The 26038-nt window shown below is 44.6% G+C and overlaps 1 protein-coding gene and 1 long non-coding RNA gene across 9 annotated transcripts in view; both read right to left on the bottom strand.

Annotated features, from left to right (window-relative positions):
* The window catches only part of PTPRA (protein tyrosine phosphatase receptor type A), a 253571-nt gene that overhangs the window by 71180 nt on the left and 156353 nt on the right, over positions 1 to 26038 (bottom strand). The gene's annotated exons all lie outside the window — the stretch shown is intronic.
* LOC122465422 lies at positions 15285 to 24461 on the bottom strand. Its single transcript, XR_006290273.1, has 2 exons — positions 17316 to 24461; positions 15285 to 15855 (listed from the first exon to the last, which is right to left on the bottom strand). It is a non-coding gene; the product is annotated as an uncharacterized LOC122465422 (long non-coding RNA).

Here is a 26038-nt window from a genome sequence, read left to right as displayed (position 1 = left end):
GTTTAGGAACCAGGTGGCCCAACAAAACGGGGCTCCAAACCTAAATGAATTCTTTAGGGGGCTGCCACAATACAAACAGTAAGTAAATAATAATCCTACTGAAAACAGCGTGCTTCAGCTGTAAGTACAGAAGGAAGTAAAAGTTTTAACCTTTTACTAGGCTTAGTATGAGGCTTTGGTGTGATCACATCTGGAGTGTCTGGGAAATTTGTTAATAAGAAGATACGGACAAACTACAGGAAGGTTAGAGAAGAGCCACAGAAATCACTGAAGAGGGAGGACTGAGTTTTGAGGAAAGACTGAAGGTTTGTCCACATATGGAGTTATTGCTGTAAAGCTATTTGTGAATAAATCCATGAGTGGTCACTCTTATGGAATAAGAGTGCCCCTTTCTGGTTTAGCTTAATCCAAAATTGGATTAAGTTAATGCAGAAATAGCCACTCTTATTCTGCAATAAGAGTGTCCACCCATGAGAGTTATTTAAGAATAAGTATTACTCTTTAATATCCACACCCTTCCATATTCCAAAACAACTTTCATGTGTAGACGAGCCCTCAAAGAGTTAATATGTAGTGTTTGGCTAAGAAATTAGCAGTGAGGATATTGGGATACAGTAACAGGCTATGAATATATGAAGGGTGAAACACCTCAGAGGCTGTGGAATTACTTAGGATGGAAAAAGGGACAGATGTAGAAGTAATAGGATGAGATTAAAAAGAGGAATATGACAAAGCTTCCTGACAGCCAAATGTAGTAGACTGTGGAACAGTCTCCCATGTGACATGGAGCCGACCCCTTTCAGCTGCGACGTTGAAGACAAGACTCTACAAAACATTCACTAAGGAACAAACTTGCATGTGCAGGGAGCAAAGATGGAGGTTCTAGTAGGAATTTACCTCTCCCTGATCTCTGTGTTTACTCATATTGCCTGCATATTGTCAACTGATTATGAATTCATTTCCTTTCTTCTTTCTCAAGTCAGGTGACATGACTCATGATGACAGCAAATGGAATCTGTTTCAGCAGCAGACCAAAGTATGCTGCATTGATCTGCCAAGCAATCTGGGCCATTTCATTCTGCCTCCTGCCCCATTATAAAGGTGAACTCTGAGAAAACTCAAGATAGATTCAGAAAGATATAGAAGTTAGGGATGGAAACACTCTGCAAGGTCGCTCAGCCTATCACTCCTCATCAAGGTAAAATATACTCCACAGAAAAGACAGAGCAGACTAGACTCCTCAATTTTCCTTCTGTGGCTCATCTCCCACTTAATGAGTTTCCCCATTAATCTCCTCTCCCCTGCTCAAGAGACAGCTACACTACAGCACAAGACCTGCAAACTCATTCAAGACCACAGCAATGGTTTGGAGTGACCAGCAGAAGAGACAATGGGACAAGCAATGCTTTTTCCTCACACCTACCATCTGAGGTTAAGACCAGCACCTCTTACCCTCCCAGAATTACAGCCTGGAAAAAGACTATTCACATATACAAATCATCTTTCTCATCCAGCTCATCTTTCTGACAATGCGGGATTGTTACCGTAAACTCAGATTAGGAAATAATCCTATTCTCTGGCAGCCTGAGACAGCCAAATATCAAGCATTTGCATGGAGTGGAGGGGTAAAATTAGAACGAAAACCACAGTGAATTTTTACACAGTTACTGATGTAAATGTAAGCTCCCCTTTGACATGATATATGGAATATCTGTCCTACAGGAGACATTTATTAGAGAAAACAGCTTCAACTGTAGATATAAGCAGGGTCTCATACTGACCAGGGTCTCATTTCACCACCCAATCTGAGCAAGGTGCACAGGTAAATGTTCAGCACGACCGATGTTGCAACCACATGCGGTATCTTTGGGGATCTTATTGTAAAAAATTTATGAATGTTCTGTGTCTTGTTGCATGTTTGGGATTGTATTCTACTCCATTGGGGAGGGTTACCACAGTTCCTCCAGGGACTAAAGACTGTAGGAGTGATTACTGCAGTCCCTGGCATTGTACATGGTTCCAGAGAAGTACCACCCCATTTTGATTCAGCAAACTGATGTGACCTTTTGTCCAAGGGACCCAATCCTGCCAAAAGGCTGGAAAGATGGGAATTTGCCAGGGTCTCCATAGGACTGACTGGTAAAGCATTTAGATCCTGTTCTTGTTTTATGTTTTTTCTGTATGCTTTTGTCCTTAATGTACTCTGCTTTGGAAGAGCTATTTGGTTGTTGTGAAATACTGTCCTTAGAGAGAAAGCAAAGAGTAGGGCTGGACATATGTCAAACCTGCTTAGGGAGAATCACAGTGAGTACAAGGTCACTGCAGGTTAAAACACTGGGTCAGGAGGGAGTGGGATGCACGTCCCTGCCCAGAAAGAGGTGACTTCTAGAGCCCTCAGAGGGCATTCCTGGGGCAGACCACAGGGAAAAGGCAAAGGTGCAGTTACCTTGAAACTGTGACAATCAGCTCAGAAGGTGAAAAACAAGTTCAATTTTTAAGTTTTTTTCAGTTAACCTATATAAGAAGATGCAACAAAATTCCTGGATCTTTGTGCCAGATTCTGAATTCATTTACCCTTATGTAAGTCTGGAATAACTGCACTGACCTCACAAAGAACCTGCAGCCCCACTGACTTTAAGAAAAACCGTAAGTACTCAGAAGTTCTGGAAAAAAAAAAAAAAAAGGGCTGCTTATTTAAATGCCTAAGATATGAATTCAGATGACTAACTTTAAGCACCCACATTTGAAAACACTGCCAATAATTCTTACCCTGTTTCCACCTGCCACCAAGAAGGCTGAGTTTAACGATGATGTTTTCAACTGGGACTTCTACATCAGCATTTCAGCTGTTCAAGGCATAGTAACAAATAGTGATTCCCGCAACAGAATAAAGATATGAAGGGACTCAAAACAGAAAACTGTTGCTAGGGTTTACAACCAGTGATTTTTGGCACAACTCAACCGATGAGTATTTCAATTTCACCACATATTAAAAATGTGATACAATTGGGATTGAAAAGGGGGAAAATGTCTGTCATTCTATCCTGTAGTATTTCTTCCACAAGGATGTCATTTAAAATTGTAATATTCTGTAACAGGCTTTAAATTGAAGTGAACTTCTGGAGCAGGCTGTCATTTTCAGTCGGTGTCACATTATTTAACCCCACACTGCATTGCTTCAATCTCTAGCGTCAGGCAAACCATACTTGGGACTCGCATCATGTGTTTGCAAGGTTGGGAAGAGGACCAGGATCAAAATCAGTGGGGTTAAAAGTTCAGTAGACTTCAGGGTACAGAGCAGTAAAGGGTGTGTGTTTATTTTTATTATAGAAACTAGGAAAAGAGGAGAAAAGCAGCCCAAGCGAGCTGGGTAGGAGAGCTGTGCAATACTCACGGGAGTAAATATAGGAAGTAAGAGGTGCATCCTTTGTCTAGTTCTGTACCTCTGTTACTTACAGAGCTCCCTGAACCCTCATATTCACTGATATCTCTACGGAATTCTCTCACGATTGCACTAGTACAAGTGCAGCTCCACCAATCCTAACAACATTGCGAGCGCTCGGACAGACCATCCTGTTGTCTAGATATGTTGCAAATGGAGTTCACTGACACTGTGATTAATAAGACACGAAGACTGCAGTAGTGTTCCCAGCATTGCCAGTTATGGTAGAGCTGCACTGATGTTATGACAACAGTGGAAGAACTTGAGAATGTCATGAGCCAAAGTCTTCACCGGCATAAATGGCCAAAGCACCACTGAATTCATTGGAGCTGTACCCATTTACGCCTGCAGAGAATCTGGTCCCCTGAATGCACACACAGCCAAAGTGTGCTAGGTACTTCAGTTTCAGACCCATAATCTCAAAGCAATCCCCAGCCCAAACCATGGCCGTTTGCCTTTCAAACTGAAACCAAGAAAAACCACAGAATCCTATCTGGTTTCTGCATTCTGGGTTTGTACAAAACTAGTAGCTAAGGAAGTTGCACCTGCCCTGCTTTTGGGTTTCCAAAATGGAAATCCCAACCTCTTCTTCAACTCTGACAGAATAGAACTGAATTTGGCCTTATTTTCCTCCATATTTTGAGAACCTCAACGCTTTCTGCAAGAAGGACCTTTATACTGTTGGGACAATAATGCTATAGGCCAATGGGTAGCCACAGTGCCTTCAGCAATAGCTCACAAGCATCTGAAACTACTTGGCTGAGAGAGGGAACATTGGGTAAGACAGTGTGGGATCTTTCACTTTCTCCTGGACAGTTCAAGTGAATAGATCCCATTGGTGTGGAAGTCCCACCTGGATACCACATTGCACGGTTAGCAATAAGGTGAGCCAAAATTCTGGTGTGGAACTTGTGAAAAATGGGCAGGACTTGTAGCAATCCCCCAAATAAACCAGTGTGGATAAAAATTGGTTTGGTTTTTTTTAATGGTTTTTTTTTTTTATTTTGTCATTTAAAAGTAACTTAGACGGTTTCATTTTCAGGAGAGACTTAGGTAAGTAAGAATGTAAACTCGTCACTTTTGCCTAGGCATATTTGAAAATTTTCCCAAGTTGACCTGAAATCACTTTAATTCATTGACTAAAGTTAATCCCTTTATTCCTTTAATAAATCATTTAGTTCTAAATGTAAAACATGTTTTGATAAGAAAAGTTTATGTATCCAAAATATTTAAGATTTTAATAAAAATTAATTATATATGCTGTTGTGTGTTTAATTAAATCCCAGTCAAAATCCTCATAAGCATAAATCTAGTAAATAAGCAATATGATTCACCATTTTCTAAAATACTAAAAATGTACAAGAAACTGAAAATATTAAACTATAATTGCTTAAATAAAATGTATATATTTATGGCGTACCTTCCTAATAGCAAAAAGATGTACCAAATTAGAAAGGATCTGTTTAGTTGTAAACCAACATGTTTTAACGGTTCTATTAACCGCTGAGAACACACCTTTCTTTAGAAAATAAAAGACGTACAACTGGGAAAGTCGATTAAAATCAATTATTTAAATCTGCCTGTTTGATAGTTTATTTCAGGGTCAATATGATTTAAAACAATCCACCCTGAAATAAACTATCAAATAGGCAGATTCCCTGTTTACAGCATTCCTTAAATGCTGTATCCTTACAGACTCCAGGGGCTCAAGCACAATACATGCATATACACGATAACCAGGTCCAAGCTCAGAGCATTTGGCAGGTTTTCAGTTTCACTCAAGACACCCAAGGGTCTTCTCATCATGACAGCCAGGTAATGCAGTCAGATATCCATCTAGAGAGACTTTTGTTTGAAAGTTGTAGATCCTTTCAATTTGTCCACAATAGACACAAATTATCTGTGAGATTTTCTAAATGGCTTAGTCCCATCCTGCTAAAAGGGAAAAGCCTTTCTGACATCAAGTGTGTGCAATACCGTGTCCTCCATATTCAGGTGTGCTTTAGGGAAGAAACCTGGGAGATGAATAGGCTGGTTAATGTGGAACTCAGAGGACAACTTGGTTAAAAGTCTGGGGTGTGATTGTAAGGGATGTGTGACTCCCCAAGGCAACGGACACACCAGGTGTACCTGTTACTTATTGGGATAGCCTGCAAGCATGACAGCATTTAAAACTGGGCGAACCGGACATGCACTCCCAGCAATCCAAAGCTCCCAGGAGGGGAGAACAACTGAAAGGACAACAGTCCTTAACAAGAAAGAAAAAAAAAAAATTAAAACTACTACCGCCACCACCACCAAATATTATCATTAAAAAAACTAAACTACTAAGTCTACTGACAAAAGGAACACAGCTGAGATGAGATCAATTTGGACACTGCTAAGCTTTAATTTCAGGCCCAAGCGGGTGAGACGGAAAGGAGGGTGGTTCATCTATGCAGCCCTCTATAGCCACAGTGCTGCGCATGAGGCCGGACAGAACACATACACAGGCTGAACACACTGCTATCTAAAATCTCCAATCAAAGGCATCTGAAGCACACGTGCACCCTGACATGGAGCACCCATGGGAGCACTAGGAATAATATGCTGCTTCTTGGAGTATTTCACAGAGGGGGACCTGAAGCAGTGAGCGATTACGTTATTTACCCAAACAATTCACTTACCCAAATAAACAACAGGCTGAATCTGAAGCAGAGTCAGGAATTGAACCCCAATCTCCTGAGTCGCAGCCCACTACATTCCTGGGACATGGATACTCATCCAAAAGGAACTGGTCTAACACTTTTCTAACATACATCACAGAGGCCATCAAAATGATAGCTTGGACTGGTAGTAACCAAAAATAACTGGCGGCGAACTGATGACCTACCATTGTACCCCATAACTAGTTCCCTGAGCTCAAAAGCTTACAAACATCATAATTCCTATATAAAAGCAATGTCCTGAGCCTAACAGTCTTGAGTATCTTTTAAAGGGATTAATGCTGGAAGTAGTTGTTCCACCAAAAACATCCATTTCCACTATCTCCCTCTCTGGGAATATAATACACAGAAGATTCTTCAGTGTTGCCGTTAAATATGAGACTCCCCTAACCAGGGATTAAATGGTACAGGAGATTAGTGACAAGAAAGCAACAAAGGGAGCTTTTTGTAGTTGCAGTACAGACACAAGACAGCTGATGTTGCTAAAGCCCAACATTGTATGTGTGTGCATAGTGGCCAAGTGTAATGACCTAATCTCACTTTGGCTGCCTGAAATCCAGTCTGCTCTAGGTCAGGGGATAAATCCTCCCCTGATTTACCTCCATACCTATGCAACTGCACCACGGTCAGGGGTGTGAATCCAGGCTGAATTAATCCCCTAACCCTTGTATGAAACTGGACTGATGGTAGGATATAGCTTTACATGCTCTGGGGGGATGAGCCCAGCACCAGTTGTTCCATTTATACATTAATTGGTATTGCATTAACCAATCTCCCAGAGTAGTAGTTCTCAAGATGGGCTCCACAGGCAACTGATGGGCTCCCGACCACTCCTGAGTGGTCCTCAAAGCAGCTTCTGTCACAATGGGGAAATGTGTCAGTCTCCAAGCCCTGCTGTTTCTTGTTAGATGAAGCTCAGTCCAGAACCTATGTAGTGTCTCCAGAGGCCTTGTTTTTAAAACCAGCTACAGTAACTCCTCACTTAAAGTAGTACCTGTTAACGTTGTTTAGTTGTTACATTGCTGATCAATTAGAGAACACGCTCGTTTAAAGTTGTGCAATATTCCCTTATAACATCGTTTGGCAGCCGCCTGCTTTATCCACTGCTTGCAGAAAGAGCAGCCCATTGCAGCTAGCTGGTAGGGACTTGGAACCAGAGTGGACCGGCAGCCCCCGCTGTCAGCTCCCCGCTCCCCTAAGTTCCCTGTGCAGCAGTCGCACAGCAGGCTATCAACTGCTGGCAGTTCAGCTGTCCCTCCCCCCACTACCATGTGCTGCTCCTGTCCTCTGCCTTGGAGCTGCTCCCCGAGCTTCCTGCTTGCTGTGCGGGGGGGGAGGGGTGCGCCCTAATGTCAGGGTGTCTGTCCCCCTCCCCCTTGCTTCTGCACCCCGCTTACCCCATCTCCACAGAGCAGGTGGGGTCACAAGACAAGGCTCCCGATGGAGGGAGCTTTCTGGCAGCAGCTGTGGGCTTAGATTAACTTAACAAGGCAGCGTACTTTAGAGTGGGTCAGCGTACTTAAAGGGGAAATGTGCATCTCTCTCTCTCTCTCTCTCACACACACACACACACACACACACACACACAGTGTGTGTGTGTGTGTCTGCCATGCTGTCTCCCCTCCCTCCATTCCTGCCGCCTTGTAGAGTGTAAGGCTACATTAACAACGCGTTAACCCTTGAGCGTTCAGCCAATTGCTAGTTCATCATTTAGCAGTAAGGCATTCCCTGGGAAATATCCCACCCTCTGACTTCACCACCTCAACCAAGCTTTTGTCTGGCAAAAAAAAAATTTCCCTGGAACCTAACCCCCCTTATTTACATTAATTCTTATGGGGAAATTGGATTCGCTTAACATCGTTTTGCTTAAAGTCTCATTTTTCAGGAACATAACTACTGCGTTAAGTGAGGAGTTACAGAACATTAAACTCAAAAAACACTTCACACCTGTGCAGCCGCTTCAAAATCTCTCGGTGGGGGTATCTTCTGTGAAATTGCAACCACAATGAAATTTGCAGATAAGACCAAAATAAGAAGGGGGGGGGGGGGAGGGGGAACAACATAGTGCCTAATATTAAGTGACCTGGAGAGATCAGGGCTGAAAATAGTGAGGAGTCCTGCATGTGGAAAGTGGCAATATTCAACACATACAAAATGAGAGGGATGTAACCAAGTAGTTGTATTCACCAGACTAACATTGATTTAATCATGTCTTCTTAATACTGTCCTCATGTTATTTTTTCCTGAGACAGCCAAATCTTACCAAAGTAATGGCCTCAGGTAAAATTTTCAAAAGCACCTAAGCCTCATTTTCAAAAATGAAAGACACTAAATCCCACTGACTTTCAATAAGATTTAGGCTTCTAAGCGCCCAAGTCATTTTTGAAAATGGGACTTCGGCTCCAAAATCACTTTTGAAATGTTACCCCTAATTTCAATTTCCATGGATTTCAATAGGAGAAAGCCCCAGCTCTAAAGTCCAGAAGACTGGTTGTAGCACTTGGGCTGATGTTTTCCCTCCAAGTCTAAAGTATTGCCCTACAGCAGCTTCCAGAAAGTGTTTATGATTAATGAGTGTTAACTCTCTCGCTACAACAGTGTGAGCAAAATAAATGTACAAGAGAGTGTTGACTATTTCATTTAAAAAAATCTTCCAAGAAACACCATCTGGAAACATTCATCACTGCTTTATTATAGACCGTGACCCAAGGTTTAACCCACCTCATTGAGCTATCAGTACGGAGCATCTGACAGGATATTTACTCTAGGATCCAGGTCCTCTATCCTAATGAGTTAAGGGAGGGAATGGGCAAAGGCAAACCAAAGCTGTACAGGGACCAAGGGAAATATTTGGCATGAATACTAAACACTTGGAGTTGTTCTCAGGCTGGATCTTCACTGTGCAGTTAGCTTGAGTTACCTACACGCAAGTTAGCCTGGCTTGAGTGAGAGCAATCACACTGTAAAACAAGCACTGGAACCACACAGTGACTGCATGAGCAGCACAGAGCGTTTGGTTTGGCAGAACAGAGTAACTGCATCCCTCTACATCACTAGCTTAGGCAGCAGCAATCAAGCTTCCACCCATGATTCCCAAGAGGCCAGCCTGCTCTAGCTTAAGCGACACCTACTTTGAGCTAGAGATTTGTGTGCACGCCTGTGAGTTAGGGTAGAGGAAACACTCAAGTTATACCTCAAACTAACACTGCAATAATGACAAGCCCTTAGTCAAGGCAATAGTATTTTCCTAATTGAATTTATCACTGACCGAAAGGTGCCAGTATTGACAGCTCCCGAGACAGAAGTTTGGTATGCACAGAGGAGTTTTAGTGCACGTAAAAGCAGTGTAGGCTTCCCCACACCCATCCTACAAATGACTGCCCTTTAGGGATGAAAGGGTATTTCAGTCCATTCAATCCTTGACCTCTGTTGAGACTGCCACCAGGAACCAGTTGCAATGGTAGATTCTGAGATATCTATTAGGAACTGGATGGAGAAATCCTTTCATTTGAGCCAGATTCCTTTCACATAACTACCAAATGGCCATCAGATGGGAACGACTCAATCATTACCAACCTGGGCTGGATTCGACCTAGTGACCTTGAAGCAAAGATTCAATGATCCATCTCCACAGCCAGCCAGCCAGTTCTTCCCATTCTGTCAACTGGATTTAGATACACTACAGAATAGCCTTTACACTCATCCTCCCTGTACTATCTAGGCACGGAAACATGACAATTAGGGTATGTCTACAGTTCAGTCAGACACCCCCAGCTGGTCCATGCCAGCTGATTCAGGTTTACGGGCTTAAGGCTAATGGGCTGTTTAACTGCAGTGTAGATGTTCAGGCTTGCGACGCAGCCCAAGCTCTGGGATCCTCCCACCTCGCAAGTTCCTAAAGCCTGGGCTCCAGCCTGACCCCAAACATCTAAAGTGCAATTGAACAGCCTCTTAGCCCAAGCCCCGCAAGCCTGAGTCAGGTGGCATGGGCCAGCTGTAGGTTTTTAATTGCAGTGTAGACATATCCTTAGAGCTAGCTTTGAAGACTTAAGTGCTATACCCCAGTAACCATTTTGCATGCTTCCATTACCTTTTTCTTCCCCCTGCCCCCCCGCACCCCATACTCCCAAGAAGTAATTTCTGGGGCTGATTAAAAAAACAAAACAATTTCATACTTAGGAAGATCTTGCCCCCTGCTTTGCGCTCAATTTGAGACAGTCTATGGGGATTATACAGGCATGCACAAGCAGAGGGAGTGTAGGGAAGATCCTTTATTCTTCACAGAGCCCATGGCAAGTCTGGCAGTCACAAGAGTCAAAACTCATGAAAGACCCTTTTATACCAGGGTGAATGTGAAATACAGAGGGGAAAAGTGTGTGTCAGATGACCCTGTTTAAGATGCAGCTATTACCAAAAGGCTTTAACTCCTCTTATACTGGATTACCCTTTTGAAAGCTGCCAATTTGACATCAGCAAGTGATTTCACTTGCTAAATGTTGCCAGGTTTCACTGTCCAGATTCTGAACAGCTGTGCTTTTAACCATACAGGAGATTTAGCCCTGGTTTTTCAAAGCTGAATCTACAGGAAAAAAAATCATAAAGCTATCAGATTTTTTATCAGAGTTACTGGGAGGAACTTCACTTAAGACACCTTTAATTTCTTCTCAGGTTAACTTGCTCAATAGAGGTGAGGGAAACACAGGTTCCATTAATCTGCATGCTTTTCCTGGTCAGTTCTTTCCTATTAAAACAGAGATGGGACTGAACTGGAACAGTACACTGCCTACCCCTTGCAGAGGTTCCGATCCCAAAATGGATCTGAGCTTTTTACCTTGGGCCCCATCTCTAATTAGACAGCGAAACACCACATTTGCCACTCATTCACACTAGCCATCATATTTAAGAGTTAGCTGGTCAAAGCAGACCTTTCACCTTTAGATTGCCAGCCGACACAATCGTGACTGAAGTCCATTACCATATGAAGGCTTCTCGGTGGGTTATGTGGACGGAGTCTGTTATCTCCATTCTGTTTTTATTGGGCAGCACCCCCATTGCTAACTCCACTATAGTTGGCACCCTTGGACCCAATCATGCGCAGTGCTGAAAAGCACTCAACTCCAGGTGGGCCTTCAATTGGCAAAGAGACTGCACTCAACCTTGCTGGATCAGATTCCTTATTGGGAGCCTCAGTTGAAACAAGGACTGATTGAGTCATTGAGACTGATTTTACTTATTGCTAGAGATGTAGCAACAGGGTATTGTGGGGTTGGGGCAAGCTTGTGTAACCACCTGGCATGTTGTTCCTGGTTCTATGGGGAGAGAGAACTTCACGTATAGGAACAAAAGGAGACGCAAATAAGTCTATAGAATAGAAAAGGCCCCACTGTTCCATGAAAAGTTCAACAAATATACAGGGGAATATGGGACCCTCTTCAACTACAGGGGCATAGTGCAATCAAACCATACACCCTCCCACCCACCTAAAATGGTTGGAAAGTAGAGACCACAATGAGCAGAGTCCAGTAAATTCAGTAGATTGTACTGCAGAGTGAGGGTAGAGTTTGAGGCCCGTGTATAGAAAGACAGCTTATGGGGAGATTATCTCAGGTAGGTTTCACGCCTTCATTTTTTTTGTTTTGGTTTATTTTATGAAAATATACACTAAAGGAAAGCACAAGATCCAGCATAAGGGGGAAAAACAAACCACAACAAAACAAAACAAAAAAACCACCCCTAGTAAATGGTAGTACATAAATTGGCTGACATAACTCACTAACCTCTCTCCCCTCCCATGCTCATGGAGCCTGAACAATAGTGTAATTTCACATATCACCTCTCTGTGGCAGGGACTGTCTTTTTATCATATGTACACACGGGGCCTTAGTCCAGGACTGGAGATACTAGGCACTACCAAGATACAAATAAGTCAATCACATTTACCAGAGCCCAATATGTTGAACTTCGTCCTTCCCAGTCACTATTCCATTTTCTTTAAATAAATTATTATTCCTGTAATATATTGCACTAACCTCTGTCTGGTTGAAGATAGACTTTCATGCAAGTTTAAAATTACAGCTGTGCATGTATGAAGAGAGACAAGGTAGATGAAATAATATCTTTTACTGGACCAACTTCTGCTGGGGAGAGAGAGAGAGAAAGAAGCTTTCGACCTACACAGAGTATTTCCTCAGGTCTGGTAAAGGTACTCAGGGCATCACACCTAGCTATAAGTCAAACAGATAGTTTAGCATGCGACCCTGAGTAGCTTTCCCAGACCTGAGAAAAGGCTCTGTGTAGCTTGAAAGCTTGTCTCACTCACCACCAGAAGTTGGTCCAATAAAAGATGTTACCTCACCCAGCTTGTCTCTCTAACATCTTGGCACTGACACAGATACAAAAACACTGCATATATATGAAGAGCACATGCGCACATGTGATTTTTGTCTGGCTAAGCTACCATCTCTAATTAAAACGAAGGACTCTCTTGAAGATAAAATGACAGGCTATCTTCACAGTCCCTCTTGATCTGCCTGTCAATCTGCAGATATTTAGTGATCGCTATACCTGGCATGATTCAGATTCCCTCCATTAGCTTTCCCTTCATCTCCTGGGACATCTGGGTCCATTGCTGGTGTCTGTCTCCCTTCCCCCGCCCCTTTTTTTTTAAAAAATATACCAAGGTCGAATTACTCTCTTGATAAATTGCCATCGCTACTGCCACCTTAGAGCTCCTGCTGCTGACTCCTAATCTGCTCTTCCATTAGAGATGTATTTGAAACATTTCTCATTTATCTAGTCCAGTTGCTTAGCTTCCCTCAGTTCTCACTTCCTCGCTTTATCTGTCTTTTCCAGACCAGGGTTTTCCCCTGATCTTGGTGACAATTTTAACACTCTCAGAAAATGCAGGATGTGTGGAGTAAAGTCTTCAAGTCTGCACTCCGTATACAGCTTGCAGTGAAAGCTCCTCTCCCCTCACATGTCCCAGCAATGTGCCCCAACACTAAGTAGAACAGATCACCTCTAGGGTTGAGAGGAAAGCTGAATCTCCATGATCCAATTACCCTGTACCTCTCTGCTGTGGTAACCATTAGTGCCATAGGGAATAATCTGTGCTAGCAACTGGATTCTAGCTAATAGCATTTCACATCACAGGTCAACAACTTCCAGCTAGCACATATCACACTCAGAGCATGTCTATGCTACAAACTTTTGCCGACACATGCTATGTTGGCATAAAGCCACCTCAGTCAATATGATGCTTACCTGTGTGCATACTTGGCTCCTGGCATTGGCACTGAGCATATTCACCAGGTGTCTCACCACAAGTATTCAGAGTGGTGCACCATGAGTAGGTATCTCAGTGCGCAACTCACCACCATCTCGCATGCAGTCTTTTGGGAAGTTTTAGTAATACTGAGTGAGGCAGAAATGAGTCACATGCAGGGGTGACTGGGAGTAAGGGGTCAACTTCCCAGCAAGCAACTTTCGCCATCCCATAATGTTCACGCCTCTTAAGACATCTCAAAAACCCACCTGGCCCTGTTGCTATCTGCCATCTCTGCCAGAAGTATGGAGCCCGCACAGCTCTGCACTATTGTCATGAGCATTGCAAGCACAGGACGCACAATCCTCCAGTATTTGCAGAGCCACAAGAACTGAATCAGCAGGGAACTTGATGACTTTGTGGAGGACAGAGTGCTGTGGGACACAGTCAACACCAATTCAGGGTTGGTGGTGGTGTTCATGGAGTAGATGCAGATGGTGGAGTGCCACTTCTGGGCTCGAGAAACAAGCACTGACTGGTATGATCACATCATAATGCAGTTTTGGGATCGCAAGCAATGGTTGAAGAACTTTTCGGATGCACAAGGCCACAGTCCTGGAATGTGTGTGCCAAGTTCACCCCAGCCCTCTTGCACAGGTACACCAAAATGAGAGCTGTGCTGACTGTGGAAAAGCAAGTGGTGATCATTCTATGTAAACGTGCAATACCGGATTGCTACAATTAGTGGGTAGTTATGTTGGAGTAGGAAAAGGCAGAGGCAGAGGCAGAGGCAGTTATCATGCAAGTGTCCAAGGCCATTAATCATCTCCTGCTATGCAGGAGTGAGAGTCTAGGCAACGTGCAGGACAGAGTGGATGGATTTGCAGCAGTCAGGCTCCCAAACTGGTGAGGCAACAGACAGCACTCATAACCCTATTTTGGCACCAGACCATCTTGCCATAGAGACCAGCAGCAGAAAAGGCTACTCTTCCGTCGTTATGCAAGCGCTGGTGGATCACCAAGGACACTTCACTGTCAAAAGTGTTGGCTGGTCAAGGAAGATATATGACATTCGCAACTTTAAGAACACAGGACTGTTCAGAAAGCTACAAGCAGAGACTTTCTTTCCCAACTGGTGGGTTAACATCGGTAATGTTGAAATGCAAATAGGGATCCCAGCGGACCCAGACTACTCTTTGTTCATAAAGCCATATATGACCATCTCAACAAACCCAAGGAAAGATTCAACTACCAGCTCAGCAGGTGCAGAATGACAGCTGAATGTGCTTTTGGTAGACTGAGGGGACACTGACATTGTTTACTCACAAGATTGGATCCCAACGGAAAAAACATTCCAATGGTCATAGCTGCCTCCTATGTCCCACATAATATCTGTGAAGCAAAAGGGGAAAGTTGCTGCCGGGGTGGAGGTAGAGCAGCTGTTTGCGGAGTCTGAGCAGCAAGATGGGAGCTTTATGCGGAATATATGGCTCAGGGAGGTTTTGAAAGAGCACTTTAACAGTGAGCTACAGTAATGAACTGTGATGGATTGTGCTCTACCTGGCCCTGCTGTTTTGGGGCCCGTTAGAAACCATGCAGTGTTTCTTGTACATCTATGACTATAACTCTGTCAATGCACCTATTAATTTTGTGGCGCTTGCTGTATATTTATAATTATTACACTTTGTCACTGATCCTGTGAGTTGTATCACAGTGAACAACAAGAAGAAAATGAGTGCTTTAGGGTATTACTAGACTTTCTGCAATATATGTTGGGAACTAATTAAGATGAATGATTATCCAAACAATAGAAGTTTATTGAGTAAAAAAAAAAAAAACACTGCAAAAATACTCTGTGCAAGTTAAAAGCAAATATATTAAAAACAATGAATTTATGGAACAAAACTTAACAAGGGGAAAGAACATTCATGTTCATTTTAGCTAAACATACAGCAACTGTGGCTCTTACAGGTCAGCGTATGTGAAGCTGTGGTTGTCAATCTTTCCAGTGTGGAGTGGAGGGGTAGAGATAGGGATGCAGCCCCTGATGCCACAACAAATTTTGAGGGACAGTGTACAGAGGTGCTATAATGGAGTCCTCCATGGACTGTAAAGAAATGCAAGGCTGTTGAACCTGTACATCCATGAGAGTCTTCAGCATCTGTGTTTGCTGTCACAGAAGCCCCATTATATCATGGTGCATCTACCTCTCTATTTCCTGCTGGAGCTCCTGGGCTTTTCCCCCGTCCACTCTTTCCTTCTCTTTCCTTCTCCGTAAGTCTGAAATATTCACCCTCCAGGCTCTCTGCTCACAGCCTGATGCAGCACTGACTTGCAGGATCTTGCTGAAGATGTCATCCCAATCCTCTTCTTTCTTCTCCCCACCTGGCTCAGGCGCTCCACAGGCATGGTGGGGGAATGCTTCAACACCACAATGACAGCAGCTACAGATAATACCAACAGAGGTACCATTGTCAATATAGTCATAACAGAAAGTAAAACCTAAGATCAGAACTCCCTTCCCTTGCTCCCCTAAAGTTTTACACACAACACGCTTATTGACACTTCTGCTTCAGAGTGGTTGTGCATAGCATGACTCAGCACCAGAAATGGTCAGTATGGCCTCTCAGGGGTGAGAGAAACGAGGAGGGAATTGCTCAGTTGCATGAATATAGGGCATTGGCACTGAATACTGGCACCATTTTCCCCCAGGCAGTGGTGATTTTAGCGGATTTCTCACTTCTGAGGGTGACAAAGGCACAGAAAGCACAGCTGCTGCTGGCACCCCAAAGCCATCCGGACCTGCATGCCACTAGCCCAGGGATGGGAAAACTATGGCCCGCGGGCCAGATCCAGCCCCTCAGGGCTTTGGCTCCCGTGGTGCTGCAGGCCCCGCACTGCTCTCAGAAGCGATCGGTACCATGTCCCTGCGGCCCCTGGGGAGCAGAGGGCTCCGGGCGTTGCCCTTACCTCCAGGCAGCACCCGCCGCAGCTCCCATTGGCCAGGAATGGGGAACTGCGGCCAACAGGAGCTTCAGGGGAGGTACCTGGAGGCGTGGCAAGGGCAGCGCGTGGAGCCCTTTGCTCCCCTTCCCCCCCGGGGCCACACAGGGACGTGGTTCCGGCCGCTTCCCAGAGTGGAGTGGACTGGCGTGGCATAGGGCCAGGGTAGGCAGGGAGCGTGGCGTGGCCCCAATGCGTGCCACTGCCACCCTGGAGCCGCTTTAGGTAAGCTGCGCCGGGCCAGAGCCCGAACCCCTCCTGCACCCCCCCCCCCCCAACTTCCTGCCCTGAGCCCCATCGCACCCCGCACCCATCCTGCACCCCAACCCTCTGCCCTGAGCTCCCTCCCGCAGTCTGCACCCCTCCTGCACCCCACACCTCTCCTCTGCCCCAATCCCTTTCTCCCTTGCCCTGAGCCCGTTCCTGCACACCGCACACCCAGCACTCCCTCCCGCACCCCAATCCCCTGCCCTGCATACAATTTCCCTAGCCAGATGTGGGCCTCGGCCCAAAAAGTTTGCCCACCCCTGCACTAGCCTGTTTACTATGATAGCGTCCTGCTGAAGTTATTGCTGACTGGTATGGGAAAGTGGCCTAATGTGGAGGAAGAAATAAGCCCACCATCCCTAGAAATCTTTGGGAGAGGATTGCAGAGTACCTCCCATTAAAGTTTTATCGAGATCTCTCAGGAGGATTCAAGGGACATATCTGTGTAGATAAACAAGCTGCCCCGCCTTCCCCCACACCCCTCTGCCTACCTCCACAGATAACCTCTTGTTGTACCACTGCCTCTTCTAGTATAATTAAATTAAATTAATGAAAAAAGTCAACAGCTGTGTCCTGTTAAGTTGGGGGTACCATCAGTACATCATTGTAATGGGAAATACATTTACACACTTACCCAAGATTCCTTCCATGCATCAGGCTTGTCCATGCTCGACTGCTGGGACTGACTGGACTGTAGTAGAATCTCAAACAGGTCCTGGCTTGCAGCATAGCTTGACCACTCGGCTGCATGTCCCCCCAGTCACATCACTCATCCTCCTCACTGTTCACTGAGGAGGCCTGTGACTTGTGCTCCTCAGAGGTATCCATGGTGGCCTACGGGGTGGTGAGTCTCTGCCAAGTGTGGCATGCAGCTCTCATAAGAGGCAGATCTGTGGCTAGGCACTGGATCGACTGCAGGCCTCCCTGGCCTTCTGATATGCCTGCTGCAGTTCCTTTGCATGGGGGATGCAGAAGAAGGGGTACGACAGGAATCAATAGTAGTGCTGTGTGAAAGCAATCTGCTCATAAATGTCCACAGTTAGCCTGGAGCTGGGCCTACATAGTCTCTGCGCTTCCCCACAGGCCCAGGAGATCCAATATCTCCTGTCTACTGCAGTCCAGAACCCATGTGGAGCATGTAGCTGGCTTGGGCAGCTGCGCACAACAATGGAGAGCTCCTAGGGTATGTTCATCAAACTGGACAATCAGTAAATGGCATTTCAAAAAAATTCATGGGGCTTTAAAGGGGGGCTTTCAGTCTAGGTGACAGTGGAGTTCATAACTGTGACCAGAGTGGCCAATGTCCGGCATTGTGGGACAGGTGCTGGAGGACTGTCGGGGTGATCCATAGATAATATAGTGTCTACACTCATGATGCATTGCTCGGAGTACAACCACCATGGTTCAACTCTGTTTGGGGAGGTGGTGTTACTGCGTCGCTGTAACAGGGTGTTTATGTGGTTGGGAGACAAATTTCAGTGCTGACACATGCACAACTAGGTCAACGCAAGGCTAGCTTACATCAACCTGACTTTGTACTGTAAACCAGGCCTCATACTCGAATCAGTGATACAGGTCTAAGCCCACATCCATCCACCATGCAACATTTTGCTATTTCATTCCCCTCCTTTCCCGTCCTGATTCTCTTTTGCATTTCCGCACTCATCCACAAGCTCTTATAGCAGCAGAACATCTAGTGGAACTTTGCTGTGCTATTATTACCGTGGTGTTCAGAGGTCCCAGTGAGAGCCAAGCCCTACTGTGCCGGGCACGGTTTACATACTTAGTCCCAGTCCCAAAGAATTTATAATCTAAATAGACAAGATGTATGAGTTCCAATCTAGTACTTTAATCACAAGACCATCCTTCCTCACCATATACAAGATATACTATGTTTTGTGTCTTACCAATGACCAGTTATTGTTTCAAATAAAGAGTAGCTTAGGCTAACGGCTCTACAATGTTTTCTCTAGCAGCCCCCTGATCCCTATCTAGAGTAGCGGCTTTGGAAACCCATTCATCCCCTTCCCATGCTTTCATAATGTAGAAATAGGTACAGATATCTACTGAGGAAGCTTTTGTTTGGAAGGTGGCCTCAGGTACAGAGTAAGCAGGCAGTCACCTAAAGTGCCACATCTAAGGAGACTTCAGGGTAGTATTGGGCCTGCTGTAGTCATGCACCAACAGGTCAACCCCAAATTGGCTCAACCACTTAAGTCCTCAACTCAAAAGGAGGTTTCCCCTTCTGCTCAGCTGTGCCTTTGGCTCTCCGAAGTGGCCCAGAACCCTTTAGCCCAGCTCCCCCAGATTCTCATTTTGAATACCCCTTCATCCACTGCAAAAGAATATGGGAACTACAGATGGCCAAGCAGAAATAGGTTCCTCTTTTTGGAAGAGAAAAGGTTGTAAGTTGACTGATATTGTCCCCATCTAAAAGATACTGATGCACCAGGACAAGACTTGAGCTGAACAAACATAGCTTGCTTTGCCTGGATTGTTTTTAACTTTAGTGCTGCTGAAGGGTCTTCATGTAGAAGAGGAAGGGAAATACACACAGGGGGGTAAGCAGTTAAAAGGGTGAAGCATATTCCAGCTTGCCCCTTACTTCTGCTGACCCCAGCCAGAGGACTGCTCCAAAAAGAATAACTTACTAAGCTCTAATAAAAGTGAACATATTTTTTCTTCTCCCCAGCAAGGCTGCAAAATGAAAAGCATTCATGGCATCTGATTATCCCATGTCCACTAGTGATTTCTGTGGTTCGGGAGGAAAAAGAACTAAATGTTTCCAATGTAACTTTTTCCCCTTCTTAAACCACAATCTATCCAAGGTGGTTTGTGGAGGGAAATCCACAAGAAGAAGAAAGACAGAGGGGGTTGTGGGGTGGGGGTGGTTGGTTGTAATGATATCAGTCTCATACAATACCTCACACCCTGGAGGATTCCAAAGTATTTACAAATCACAGACTTCAGTCTGTTGCTCTTTTGGATATAGGGGCAGAGAAGAGCTCTACCATGACTTTGCAGCATAAAATATTGGCATTCAAGGAGTTCCACTAACAAGGTCATGTCATACGAGCTGTTTTTTAGTAGAACTTCCCATGTAATCATGACAGTATAATATGGCCTTGAGTCAGTTTAAGTGTTCCCCCAAAGCAATATTTGTCTTGGCATCTGATTTCTGACAGTCTATTGTCCATGGGCTCAATACTTCATCCCACATGGAATTTACTTGAATCTTTTAGGTAGAGGACTGAGAAACTTTGCCCCATGTTAGTGCTGCTTCCCTTCCAAAAGCACCCATGAAACTGGCAAAGACATTTCACATCCTTCAAAGAGAGAAACAAAGTACATGAATGAATAAATAAGCAGCCCTTGCAGAAAGCTTTGTGGATGCAGAGCCCAGTTTTCAGACTTTGATCCTGGCTCCCTCTTTTCCTCTTCATTTGAATGCAGCTTTCAAGATCTCCATGCACGCAACTCCAGGTTTCAGCATTCAAATGGCACGTATGCACTTAAACAGGTTATGTGGGCACCCAACAGTAGGATCTGGACATCCTAGGCTTGGTTTACACTACAGAGTTAGGTCGATATAAAGCAGCTTACGTCAACCTAATTATGTCAGTGTCTACACTACAATGCTACTTCCACTGAAGTAAGTGGCCCGCTATACCAACATAATAATTCCACCACCACGAGAGGCGTAGCACTTATGTTGATGTAGTTAGGACGACACTGTCTATGTAGACACATTATTGACATTGGCTGTCAGCTCTGAATGGAGCCCCTCCCACCGCCGGCTCCAGTGCCGACAGCCTGAGGTGTCAGCCCAGAGCCCTCCCGATAGTTGGGGGGGGGGGGGGGAGGGGTGAGCAAGAACTGTGATTCCCTGCACCGACAGTTGAGGCTGTCAGCCCCAGGGCTGCCAGGCTCCAGCTGTCAGTGTCCCACAATGACCCACGTCAGTCAGTGGAAGCTCTCTTGGTGAGGATGCATACCACCAACAGAAGCAGCAAGTGTGGACATGAACCACCACTTTAATGACTGCGGTGGCTGTATGTCAACTTAACTTAAATCGACTTAATTCTGTAGTGTATACAAGCCCCTAGTTAAGACCCAGATCAAAAAACTAGACCCACAAAGTGCATCAGAAATAGCCACTTATTTTACTTTAATGCATGAGAATCAATTCTGACTCACCTACCCAGCCCCATAATAAGGAAGGGATGCAGGCAACTCGGCCAGAGCGCACAAAGGGTATCAGTAGTAACTCCAAGAACAGGGCCCATCTCTCCCAACTCCCAGTACAGTACTACTGGACCAAGCTGCCTCCCTAATGATGCTCATAGTTTATGTTTTTAACATTCTCAGTCTTCGACACTTGCTCTGTGCTGCTGCTTTTCTGTGCAGTGCTTTGAGATTAGTAAAAGGGGCATTACAAAGTCACAGGAATGCACCCAAGCCAAGACCTTCAATTCAGACATGTTCACAAGCAGCAGAGCCCAGATATGGCCCTGTTTTCATGTTACAGTCTATGCCAGATGGACCAGATACATTGGACAGATGCTCAGGGACGCTGGAAGCACTTTTTCTACAAAAAGCTCCCATTGGAAATGGGCACCCTTCCCACTGATGATGAAACGGTTAAAGCTAAGCCACGGTACCTCCACTCCCTCTCCTGCATGCCCCCTGCAAGCACAGTGACGTACAAGCTTTGGCGCCAACAGATGACACAGGTTGCCCAACTGACCCAGTTTGTACGAACGAGGTCAATAAGGACAAAAAATTTTATTTTCTTCCACCCACCCCCCACATTAGCCAAGGTGCATTTTTCACATTGTTCACATCACTTTACAATCATATACAGCCTCATCCGACCCATTTACAAAGTGTTTAGGTCATATATAGTTAGTGGTCTTGGAGGGAGAATGGCATTCACCATGGCCTGAAAGCATAAATTTACACTGCATTGCCAAGAGGCAGCATAAATTGACTCCTCTAAACAAACTGGTTGCCAAACTTTTATCTTCCCCTCATTGTTAATTTACAATGAAACAGAAGAATTAGATGATAAAGGGCTATACAAGGCACTATTGGAAAGCTGTGCCTTAGCAACTCAATTGTGACTGTAACATCTATGCTGGCTATTACATATGACAAGGGGTTTGAAATGCCTGTGGGCCTGATTCTGATTTCACACCAATTTTATATCCATGTCATCCCCATGACCTCCCTGCAGTTATTCCTGATTTACACTGGTGAGAGAGAAAGTAGAATTTGATTCTATCTATATGAAATATTCAATAACATGTTCTGGTATGGTATGGGAAGTGACTTCTTAAGGGGCCAATGAACAACTGTTCTGTTTATATTTTCTAGTTCTTTATTCAGTCTACATTTAAAGGTCCTCAAATCAGATTTAAAGGAATCTAAAACTAGTGACACTCCACTTGGGAGACTGTATCATGATGTAAATAATGCAGCATAGAGGACAGGAATTTCAGAACATTGTTTAAAATGGTAGTAGTTTATAAACTTAAACACATTGTTTTGTAACTCCCTGAACACATGGAGAGCTGTGAATCATTGGGCCAATGATCTTGGAGAGAAAAAGCTGCAAGGTAAGAGGAAATGTCTTTCAAAATGGTTATGAAGAAATCTATCTACAAACAATACTTGAGAGTCTTAATGCTTTAAATTATTGAACAAAATTATAGGTTTGCTGCTAGGATGTAGCTAAACAGAGACACTACCATACTAGCATACCAAGACCACATCATCATGTGTAAGAAAAAGACTGGACTCCAAAAGTAACAGATTGCTTCATTAATCCCAGATGTCAAAGTTTAAAATTCCATTCTACTATTTAGTGATTTTGCCATTTGTTTACTCAGAGCATCTCTCTCATGAGACTCGGAAAACAGGCTGATCAATTTCCCCTTGGTTTCTAGTCAGTTTCACTTTCTGGCTGTCATGTACTAAAGCCAGGCAGCAATGTCTGGGTTGTAAACTCTCATGTTAATTTGCTTAAAAGGAAAAAGAAATCATGGGACTGTTTCCACTGGCCTTAAGGTTTTTACAGATCTTAAACATGGAGCCAAATTTGACTTGACAGTGTACCCCTGAATATGGAGAAATATTTAATCTTGTGCAAATGAAGAAAGAGGATTAAGATACGTTTTTCAAAACTATCTGAAACATAAATTAGGAAGTACTTCTGGATGAGAGTGGTTGTGGGGTGGAATATGAGCAGAGAACAAACAGCATCCCTTCTCTTCCTTACACCAGCGCAAGTGAGGAGGAATTCCATAGGCATCAGTGGGATTTCACCAACATAAGTGAGAAAATTCAGGCCCATGTTATTCTGGTAATTCATCTCCTTTTCTGCAGACACTAACTAGCACAGCTGTCAGAAACTTGACCTTGAAACATGTGTGTCTCATTTTCAGAATGCTCTGTCTTAACATGCCTGGACCCAAATGAGGTCCCTTGAGACCTCTCTATTTAGAATAGGAAATGAGAGATGGAAGTGCCCACTAAGTGGGTCTCAGCTTCTGGCATTCAGAAAAAGAGGAAATAAGAGGCCTATGTTAGTGCATCAATACTCACCAAAATAAAAAGGGACATTTCAGTTCTCAAACCTCTATTAAAAAAAAACAATATGCAGGTATTCAGATGTGCAATAAAATGTGAAATGGTGTGTAATGTTCCAGGAACAGACATGTTTACACACATCTTAAGTCAGACAGGAAGCGGGGGGGTCGGAATAGGGGGAGCAAGGGTGCCATGCGTCCCCCCCCCCCACTTTTTGCCGACCATAAGGGTGAGTGGTGTGGGGGAGGAGCAGAGAGGAACGAGTTGGGAGCTTTGAAGGGAAATGGTGGAGCGGAGGTGAGGGCAGGGCCACGGATCGGGTGCTGCTGGCCTGCCCCCCCACCCTACTTTTAGGGACCATCTGCCATTCCTGAAGGAAAGTCAACCCCAGCTGTCTGCAGACTGCTTTTGCTGCCTCCTATACCACTTTGGGCTACCTCCACTATACAACTGAGCCATCAGAACACTGCATTAAACTACAAGTCAGCTCCTAACTTCTGTAGGACAACTCACATGAATAAGGACTACGCAGTCACATGATTCAAAAAGGTTTCTCGGAACAAGTACACAGCAGCTGACACCATGCCCAGCAAGGTTCCAAAAAGTTAAGTGCTGGCACTCTCCCAAGCTCTGCCCACAACTCAAGCTCCACCCAACCACAATGACAAAACGAGATGCCACTCACAGTGGGCTGTGCAGATCTTCAAATGTAATAATCCCAACATACTTTGATCCACAATAGTTAGCCATGTTCATATTTAAATTACTACCACGAGGCTGCAGCTTAGCTACCCCCCTGAGAAGAATGGGATAAGCCACACCTTTCTCAGAACTCTTATTTCCAGGTGTCTGCAGACTCCAGCAGACACTGCCAGACTGGTACACCCTCTTCATATTCTGAAGGTTTTCTTAGTAAATATAAGAGCTAGGCATTTTTAAATTTAAAATTAGATTTTCGAGTAATGGAAGCAGCATCCAGAAAAAAAAAAAATCAGCCTCGCAATGAGCCACTGTGACCTATTCCAATGCAACCCCTGATACCTAATCTCTCACTGGTTACCTCACTACAATTAGCAACAATCCACATTATTTTCCAGGTTTCAGGGTGGTAGCTGTGTTAGTCTGTATCAGCAAAAATAACAAGGAGTCCTTGTGGCACTTTAGAGACGAACATTTATTTGGGCATAAGCTTTCGTGGACTAAACCTCACTTCATCAGATTCATGGAGTGGAACATACAGTAGGGAGATATAAATACACAGCATATGAAAAGATTGGAGTTGCCTTACCAAGTGGTGGTGGGTCGGGGGGTTTCAGTGCTAACGAGCCAATTCAATTTAACTTGGAAGTAGGCAATTCTCAACAGTTGACAAGGAGGAGTGGATTTATTATTATTTTCCAGGATTTTTAACAAAAGTAAACAAGAATTTATATGAAATGGAGATGGAAGACACATTTACATTATGTATTTTGCTGCCAGGAAGCATTTCTAGATTAAATTTTTCTTTTCAAAACTGAAAAGTAAGAAATCTGCAACAAACCCCACCCTCACCAATCCACATTTCACTCCCAACTACTCCTGTACCATTACCTTCTAATAGCTTAATACTGAAAAGGAACAAAATAAAAATAACTAATCAACTGCCCACATTCTGCTTTTGTTCCCCATTGAAAAAAAACAGTTACTCACTTTCTCGTAACTGTTACTCTTCGCGATGTGGTGTTCATGTCCATTCCAAGCAAGTGTGTGCGCGCCACATGCACGCCAGCCCGAAGATTTTCCCCCTAGCAGCGTCCGTAGACTTGGCCTGGGCGCCCCCTGGGGTGACGCCTAATATCAGGCCCCGCTGATCCCCCACCCCCTCAGTTCCTTCTTGCCGACTATTCCGACAGAGGGGTAGGAGGGTGGGTATTGGAATGGACATGAACACCACATCTCGAAGAACAGTTACGAGAAAGTGAGTAACCGTTTTTTCTTCGAGTGATTGTTCATGTTCATTCCAAGCAGTTGATTCACAAGCTAGAGCTCAGCGGGTGGGGTCAGAGTTATCCACAGAAAAGAGCACGGCTCTCCCAAAAGCCGCATCGTCCCTGAACTGTTGTGTAATTGCATAGTGCAACGTAAATGTATATATCGAGGACCACGTAGCTGCCCTGCAAATTTCCTGAATAGGGACTTGTGCCAGGAATGCCGCAGAGGAGGCCTGGGCCCTGGTAGAGTGAGCGGTTATCTGCAGAGTGGGCTCCTTTGCCAGGGTATAGCACTCCCTAATGCAGGACGTTATCCATGACAATATGTGTTGATAGGATACCGGGAGGCCCTTCATTCTGTCCGCCACAGCTATGAAGAGTTGGACGGACTTCCGGAACGACTTAGTTCTCTCTATGTAGAGGCCTAAGGCCCTACGCGAATCCAGTGAGTGCAGCCTGCGCTCCCTATCGGAGGAGTGCGGTTTGGGATAAAACCCTGGGAGGAAGATGTCCTGGGTCATGTGAAAATGGGAGACGACCTTCAGGAGAAAAGCCGGATGAGGACTGAGCTGGACCTTATCCTTATGAAAAATTGTGCAAGGGGGCTCAGAAGTGAGGGCCCTGAGCTCCGAAACCCGTCGAGCCAAGGTAATTGCCACGAGGACCACGACCTTGAATGAGAGATATAAAAGGGAGCAGGTGGCCAGAGATTCAAATGGCGGGCCTGTAAGTCTGGAGAGGACTAAATTGAGGTCCCAGGCAGGGACAGGCTGACGCATGTGTGGGAAGAGCCTGT

The sequence above is a fragment of the Chelonia mydas genome, chromosome 4, assembly GCF_015237465.2.
Source record: "Chelonia mydas isolate rCheMyd1 chromosome 4, rCheMyd1.pri.v2, whole genome shotgun sequence".
NCBI lineage: Eukaryota > Metazoa > Chordata > Testudines > Cheloniidae > Chelonia > Chelonia mydas.
Note: the sequence above shows the minus strand (reverse complement) of the source record. Positions and strands in the feature narration are given on the sequence as shown.